Below are 9123 nucleotides of genomic sequence, written 5' to 3' on the forward strand. Positions count from 1 at the left end.
TGTTTTAAGTCACTAAATTTGTACTAATTTGTTACAGCAGTCATATAAAACTAATATAATATATCTGGATTTTAGGGGCATGGTCATGTTGTCTTTGTCCTTTTAAATGAAACAAATTACAAACCATGTAAAGAAGTCTTCTCCAGACAGACCGGCTCCAGGCAGCGCTGGGGGCGGAGGCGGCGGCGGGGTGCGGGCTGAGGGAGCCGGGCCTCGACGCTCCCCCTCACCCCCATACCCCAGGAGCTGTGCCTAGCCCAGGAGGGGCTGGGGGGCACCATGGAGGTGAACGGCGGAGACGCCCATCCGCCCTCTTACCTCTCAGGCCTGAGGGAGGGACCTGAGGTAACCGGCGGGGACGGTCCGGGTCCGGGTGTTGGCCGGTCTTGGAGGACAGCGACGGTGAGGAGAGACTGAGAGCGGGCGCATCCCTGGATGCGGGTCTCTGAGGCGGCCGGGCCGGGCGGGAGAGGCCGGGTCACCAGCTAGGAGCCCCGACGGGGCGCCCGGGCCGCGCTGCGGGGCCGAAAGTCGCGTTACGTGCAGGTGCGAATCACTGCAGGAACCTCGGTGCCGACTCCAGCAGTCGGCTAACAGATGTCTTCAACAGCGTGATGTTGACTGGCTCCTCTTCCTTCTATGATTGCTACAAATCGCAGGATTCAAACAGAAAGAAATGACTATGGTAGTGAAACAGACTTATATGGACTTGTGTCTAACATTTTGGAAGAGCAAGATAAATCACAGCCATATTTCACTGAGGGGACCTGCTTCTCCAATTTAAAGTCAGTTTGGCCAGTGAACACAAGCAGATTTGCAGATCACCATGACCTCTTAACAGAAAGCAAAAGGCCAATAGATACAGCCATCTCTCAGCAAGCTTTTTATACTGGTGAATCTGTGTCAGCAGTGGAAAAACAGTACCTGCGTAATAGTAATCTGATACCACAACAAAAAATAGATGAACTTTATCATGGATTTACTGGTTTAGACCTTGAAGAACAATGGATGTACCCCTCACGAAGTGATCATTCTAACTGTTACAGTATTCAGACAAATGATACAGCTAAGATGACATTTCAAGAATATCTATCTATCAAAAAATGTTTTACACCATACACTGGTCTGTCTGACATCATGAAAGAATCAGGAGTTGATACTTATTCTTATGGAAGAGAGAAAATATGTGCTAAAGGTCTTGAAGCACCATTACAGCAAAAGAGGGCAGAGATGTTTCTTTCCCAATTTAATAGATACAATGAAAATGCAGATTATTGTAGATACCCAGAATATGCTCATCCTAATAAGGCTAAGCTGAATAAGTGTTCAAATTTTAGTGTCCAAGATAGTAAAAAATTAGCCAGTGGCACACCTGAAACACCAACTGTAGAAGCAGACACCTACACAAAGTTATTTCAGGTTAAACCAGCAAATCAGAAAAAAATGGAGGAGACAATACCTGACCAGCAGAATTTCACATTTCCAAAAACTATACCACATCTGACAGAAAAACAGTTTTCAAAGGAAGCATTTATTGCTGATTTTGGCTTAAAATCAGAATATGGACTAAAACCTCACACAGCTTGTCCAGCTAATAATGATTTTGCTAATGTCACAGAAAAGCAACAGTTTACTAAACCTGACCCCCCAAATTCTGAGTATTTTAGGTCAATGAATTTACTAGCAAACTCAGCAGCATCTTCAGGCAGTATCAACTTAAACAGACCAACTTGGATGAATGTCCAAACAAAAAATAACACTCGTATTCCTTATCGAAATCAAGGTAACTTGATGAAATTAAATACTCATTTAAGTGCAGCTTCAAAAGGTTTTAACCATTCTTCAGATTTCCCGCAACTATCATCTACAAATTTAACAGCAAATAGCAATTTATTTCAGAAGTATTGCCAAGAAAACCCTTCAGCATTTTCTAGTTGTGATTTTGGTTACAATGGTGCAGAAAGAATTCAATCTGTCAGTCACATGGAAGGACTGACAAAGACTGGAGAAGAAAATCTCTTTGAATCTGTTACTGATAAAAAAATAAAGCAGCCAAATGGATTTTGTGATAACTATTCAGCTCAGCAGTATGGGATCATTGAAAATGTAAATAAATATAATTTTCAAGCTATGCCCCAGAGTGGCCATTATGACCCTGAGGAAGGGCCAAAGCATTTAGATAGCTTATCTCAAAATACATATCAAGATCTGTTGGAGTTACAGGCTCATTTTAATAGCCACAGACAGGGAAGTGGAGACAACAATATTAATAGCCGTGTGAATCACACACAGGTGTCATGCTTTTCTAATAATTATATGATGGGAGATTTCAGGCATAATCAGAGTTTTCAACAACTTGGTTCAAATGGGTTTCCCCTAAGATCCACGCACCCGTTTGGCCATTCAGTTGTTCCACTGTTGGATTCCTATGATTTGTGTTCTTATGATGACTTAAGCCATTTATACCCGTATTTTAATGATATGATGTATGGTCATAATTCCTTTTCTGGTTTCGTGCCAACTTTTGGATTTCAAAGACCAATTAAAACCCGTAGTGGACCAGCCAGTGAACTTCATATTCGTCTAGAAGGGTGCTATGAACAATGGAGAGCATTAGAAAAGGAGAGAAAAAAGACTGAATTGGCCCTTACCAAAAATTATCCAGGGAAAAAGGTATCGAGTACTAATAATACTCCAATTCCAAGGCTGACCTCCAACCCATCTAGAGTTGATCGCTTAATTGTGGATGAACTTCGAGAACAAGCCAGAGTTGTGACTTTACTGGGCAAAATGGAACGGCTTCGAAGCTCTCCCCTTCATGCCAGTATCTCTACAGCTCTTGATAGACACTTGGAGTCCATTCACATTGTACAGTCACGTAGAAAGGACGAAATTGTTAATGCTTCAAATCGGCAAAGGCAAGGTGCTCCTAGATGCCAAGATGACAGAGATGTTTTTGCCCTTGCTTCAGCAATTAAAGAGATGTGTGTGGCTACTCGGAAAGCACGCACTACCCTGTGGTGTGCGCTGCAGATGACCTTGCCAAAACCAGCCAGTACAGCTGGCCAAACAGATGTGGAAAAGGCTTTACAAGATATAGTGAACTGTGAAGATAAAGTCCATGAAAGCCTAAATAGTAGCAATCCAGTGAACCGGAGAGGTGAAGCAAACAAACATTAAGGAAATGCCAGCAGAAAGAAGAATAAAAAGCTGATAAGTAAATGTATCAGGACATGCTAAAAAATGTTAATGAACTTGTCAAACTTGAAAATTTCATTACATTAATTTTCTTTCAGATCTAAAGGTAATACCTTAATGAAGTCTAACTTCTACTTAAAAATCTTCTATTTGGAATGAATCAGATGTAGTTTAAAGTGAACTCAAAGGTAAAGTTGACTAGGGGTTCCTGGGTAGTCAAAGATAACAAGTTTAAGTAAATTAAATATTTCCTAACAGCTAAAATATTGCTGAAACCCATTCTGCAGTGCAGGTAAATGCAAATGTGAAATTCTTCTAGAAGATAAGTTTCATTTAGGTCTGCCTTAGTAAATATAATTCCAAATAATGAATCTAAGTGACTGTAACCCAATTATGGCTACAGTCTAGTAACCAAGACATAGTTTTGATTGTGATATAAAAGTGTTTTCCTTACAAAACTGGATAATACCTAGGGAACAAAGGGAAACAAGGATGAACCCAATATTCATGTAAAATTTAATATTTAAAATACTACCATACTTATAAATTTGAAATCTTAGTACCTAAGTATATGGAAGAAAATGCATCTGATTCTCCTAAAGTAGGGATAAAAGTGCCAGTGTAAAAACCATGCAAGTTACTGAATATAAAACCTGTTCAAATCATTTGTGTATATTCTTTTAAATTTAATTATACTATCAATTATTAAATAAAAAAAAAAAAAAAAAAAGAAGTCTTCTCCAGATTTCCATTCAAAATTTCTGACCTCAGCAAATTTGAACTGAAAAAAAGGAAGAGGTAAAGAGGAAAGGAAAGTACTTCACTGTTGACTATATGACCTGGTCTCCAGCTTTCTGGTTCTGGCAGGTGTTTAAAATTTATTCATAGATATTTCCATGTGTTCTTCGATGTCTCCCCTGCTCAGTACTTCTGAGCAGTACTCCTTGTATCTATCAAGATTCTTCCAAAGGAAAAGAACCAGTAGGTGATACATGGATATATGGATTATCGCAAGGGATTGGCTTATTTAGTGTGGGGGCTGGCTAAAGTCTGAAGTTTACAGGGCAGGCAATCAAGAAGGAGGGATTACAAGCCGATTGAAACCCCATGAACACGGGCCAATGCCTGTTGCTCACTAATGGCCCTCTCTTTTTCTCTATCAGGGAAAGCTTTTGTCCTCTTTTATAGGGGTAACAAATGATTGAGTCAGACCTACCCAAGATGAACCATTAAAATTAACTGATTAGGAATGGTAATTACATCTGCATAAATCCCTTCAGAGCAACAACTGAAGATGCTTTGTGTTTGATTTGTGTTTGATTAAACAACTGGGAGAAGTATATGTATGTGTGTGTGTGTGTGCACTGTTACTTTCTTTGATTCCGCAAACCACTGCAACAGAGTATCTTTCGAACTGTTCTTTATCCTGCATCCAGGCACATACTAGAAAGGGAATTCTTGGGAGCATAGTTTAGCCTAGAGAAATTAACACACCGCAAAGTCATTATCAACCCTCAGTTCAGGCTGTGTGTCTCATAACTATCGTGCATCTATCAATCTCCCTTCAACTTCTATTCCTAGAAGAATATACAGCTTCTTACTACCAAGTATATTTTGCTCCTTTCAGAGTACCAGTGGTAGCAGGAATATCATGAATCTGAAGGATAGCAAGTGGTCAGAGATGGTGAGGAGTATATTGTGCATCGTTCTTAGTAATAAACAAAAACAGAAAATGTTTAACATTTCGCTTTGAGTGGGATATTATATCTTACCTCTTTAAATTTATCCCCTGCCATGCTTATTGCTTACTGACTGTCTTGCTGCCAAATTGAAAGCACTTGTCTGTTTCCCACCTGGTGGGAAGGCCTTTGCCCATTCTATTCCCCTGCAGAATTTCACAGGACTTCCTCCATCGATACAATCAGATCTGATCTATGATCACATTCATGTTGGTCACTCTTTATGCCTTCATACTACTTCATTTTTATTCCTAGAACTAATTACGACCTTAAATTTCATTATATGTTGGCTTACTTCATTATTTTCTGCTCTCCCCTCTTCTCTTCCTCTGCAATTGAAGCTCCTTGAAAGCGGGAGCTGTCTCTCTTTAGTTCAACATTGTATGTCTAGCAATCAGAACAGTACTTAGCACTGTCGGTAGAATCTGTTGCATTCTGAGGTTTAGCCTAAATGAATGAGTGATCAAAAGTTCTCAAACATTAGTGGAAGAATTCCTAGGCATTTATTATCTTAATATGGAATAGATAACAAAATTTTTCAACGAATAAATATTTCATTAATGCTCATAAGACAGCCAAAGGCAGTTTTTTAATATTAAAGATAAGGTTCACAGTTAATTATGTTTTGAAAAGTTTTTTGAGTATAGAATGATTATTTACTTATTGTTGGGAATTTTCAGCATGCTAAATAGTAACTCTGAGATGGACAAATTCAGAGAGACCCAAGCTGGATAATAGTTCCATCACTTCCCAGCTATATGATTGTGAACCAAATTAACCTCAGTTTTTATTGTCTTTCCAGTGGGGATAATATTGGATGTGCAGCTTTTAATGAGAATTGCATGAAGTCCATATACAGTAAATCCTCAATGAATGCTATCTTCCTATTTATTATCAGTTGTAATATAGATAGATTTTCCCATAGAAGTTACATATAATCTTATTTAATAATCAGTATTTAGCACTAACTATAAAATATGGATAACAGCATCCTCTCATTGCATTAAATTTTTAATTTTAAATTATATGGCTAATTTTATTTTTTATTAAAAATAAAAATTATTAATTTTATTTTTTATTTTTTGCGTGGCACAACCACAAGAATGGCTAAATTAAAAGAATTGTCTGAAAAAAAAATGTCACTGCCAAATGACAAGAATATGAAGCTAACTAGATATTCACCCAGAGACTGTATGTCCCATCTTGCTGTGATACTCTAGGGTGACACTTGTTGTTATGGCGTAAGTAATAGCATCTTCTTTCATTCTAAAAAGTATATTGGTTTGGCTTATGAATTTTATTTCTAACCTAGTTGAAATAAACAATATGAAGAATGGAAAGAGAGACTTAACTACAGATATTTTAGGGATTAAAAAAACGATTAAAAGGATATCATGGACAATTGCATACATGGGTATTAGAGAAGTTAGATGAAATAGATATATTCATTTAAAAGCAATGTATTAAAATTGACAACTATATATATATAAAACTTCATAAATGTAAAATCTATAACTATATATAATGTATATTAAATATATACAATATATAATATATATAGTATATGTATAAAATTTGAATAGTCCTAAAAATCTTTAGAGAACTTGAATGTGTTAAACATCTTCTGACAAAGAAAACACCTGACAGAGACGGTAACATCCAAGAATAAATAATCCAATTTTAATATACTCCTCACAAAGAGAGAAAAAGAAATAATCTCTCAATCTTCATGAAGCAAACATAATTTTAATAATAACATTAGATAAGGATAATACTAAAAAACAAAAAAGGAGAAACTAGAATAAAGCACTCTTACTCAAGAACATAGGTACAAAATCCTAAACAAAATATTGGCAAAGCAAATATAAATATTTTTCTTCATAAAAAATCCAAGGGGTGATCTAATAGACATATATAACACGTAGCACCCCCAAAATGGAAAAATACACATGTTGTTCAAGAGCAAATTGCTTATCTCCAGTCTAATAAGTCTTTCCTCTTAGATAAAATCCACACAATAAACTCTTCACTAGAGCACTCTGATTGGATAAGCCCATAGGCCCCCCAAATTCAAAATTTCCAAAACTGCATTTATCAGATGATATTTAATAAATCTTTCTCACATCCTCTTTTTCCTACATTAACCAGTTCACCAAGCAAGAACTCTTGAAGTCATCATAAACTGCTTCTATCCCTGAGCCAGAAGGCTTCCAATTGGTTACTGAGTCCTGTCAGTTCTATTGTTGACATGGCTCTAAGAGCAGCCCCCTCCTTTCTATCTCCAGTGATAATACCTTAGTAGGACCCTTGTTATTACCATGTAGACCACTGCAGCCGCCTTTGATGTCATCATCCTCTTATCCATTTTACCCAGTCTTAAAACTCCTGCAGATTTATCTCTTTAATATGTGAATCTGATCATTGCTGTCTACTTAAAACCTTTTTCTGTTTTTCTTTCCCCTTCAGTATAAAAATCTAATGTCAACATAATATATAGTAGGTTTCTGGCCCCTGACTTCTAGATATATTACCATATTCCTATACACTATGCTCTATTAATACTAAATTACTTGCAGTACCTAAAAAAACATATTGTTTCTTTGCTTTTGTAAATGCTTCTTCTTTTACTTGTAATATTCTTTTTTCCTTCTTAAGTGGTTGATCCGTATTTTCTTCGAAGGATCTAATCATAGGAATCATCTACTTTGAGATTTTTCCCAACTATTTTTTACCTTTTTCATGAAACCTCCCCTCCCCTTTTCTGTTCCTACTGTACTTATCACACTGTAGTTTAATTTTCTTTTTATTTATTTTTTCCTATCTAGACTGAAAGCTCCTTGAAAGAAGGTATCATGGCTTGATCTCTGTGTTCACTCAATACAACATATGCGCTCAATGAAAATTTGTTGAGTGACAAATGAATATAAAGAAGAATATGAAAGGATATGTACTAGTATACATGTGTATACTCAAAATTTTGAAAGTGGTTCTTTCTGTTTTGACTTAATATGAGATAATTTTTCCTTGTAGTACCCTTCTTAGTTTGTATTTTGAGAAATAATATGCACATATGCAGTTCTTAAGGTGGACAAATCATTAATATAAAAATTCACCGTTGAATGAGTTAAAAGCGTGTGTTTGGACTTCTTGTGTTCCTTTTTGGATTGCTAAAAACACTTTAATATTAATTTGAACACTTGAAAGAAAAAGAAACAGTAATCAATAGAAACTACACCACTCTTTGGCATGTGGTATGCATTTGCTGAAGCAGAAGCCTGCCATATGCCATACGTGATGTGCCACCCAACTTTGCCATCATGTCAGTGAATGCATTGTATCTCACAGCCAAGCCACATGGGTGTGACATGCCTTCCACTTCAGCATTTCTACAAACATTTTTCCACTTAATTCTGTCACACATGGTATCCATAATCTGTTAGGAGGAGTTCTGCCCGTTTTGTCACCTTTAACATCTGAAAGCACTTATGATGGTGCCAAATTGATTGTTCTTCTGATTTGAATCAGATGTGAGTCATTCTGGGTGAAATTTCTAAAAGGATTTCCAGTAGTCACTTTTCCATAAAAGTTGAAACAGAATGGGTAACGACACATACAAGAAATCACTTGTAGTGTAGTTAATTGCATATGAGATTATTTTTTTACTCACACATTCATGCATTGACCAAATATTTATTGAACTTTCATGATGTGTCAAGCACTGTGCTATATGCTGAGGAAGAAAAAAAAAAAAAAAGAAGAGTACGAAACCAAGATTATCCTGCTCAAGAAGGCTGGGGAAGCATGAAAAAAAAAATAAAAAAAAGTGTTTTTTTATTCACTTCATATTATCTTGTTATTTAAAAATGATTTTTTTCTTTTTTAATGGTTATTCTATGTTTATTTATTTATTTATTTTTTATTTATGGCTGTGTTGGGTCTTCGTTTCTGCTCGAGGGCTTTCTCTAGTTGTGGCAAGCGGGAGCCACTCTTCATCACGGTGCGCGGGCCTCTCACTATCGCAGCCTCTCTTGTACCGGAGCACAGGCTCCAGACGCGCAGGCTCAGTAACTGTGGCTCACGGGCCTAGTTGCTCCGCGCCATGTGGGATCTTCCCAGACCAGGGCTTGAACCCGTGTCCCCTGCATTGGCAGGCAGACTCTCAACCACTGCGCCACCAGGGAAGCCC

The 9123-nt window shown here is 37.1% G+C and overlaps 1 pseudogene across 1 annotated transcript; it reads left to right on the plus strand.

Moving 5' to 3' along the window:
* The first annotated feature begins 279 nt into the window (after positions 1-279).
* Positions 280-3180, plus strand: LOC309634774 (meiosis-specific coiled-coil domain-containing protein MEIOC pseudogene; annotated as a pseudogene). The gene is made up of 2 exons: positions 280-367; positions 451-3180. The product of its transcript is annotated as a meiosis-specific coiled-coil domain-containing protein MEIOC pseudogene (transcript).
* Positions 3181-9123: the final 5943 nt, after the last annotated feature.

Source organism: Balaenoptera borealis (assembly GCF_965194805.1).
Source record: "Balaenoptera borealis genome assembly, chromosome: 9".
Lineage (NCBI taxonomy): Eukaryota > Metazoa > Chordata > Mammalia > Artiodactyla > Balaenopteridae > Balaenoptera > Balaenoptera borealis.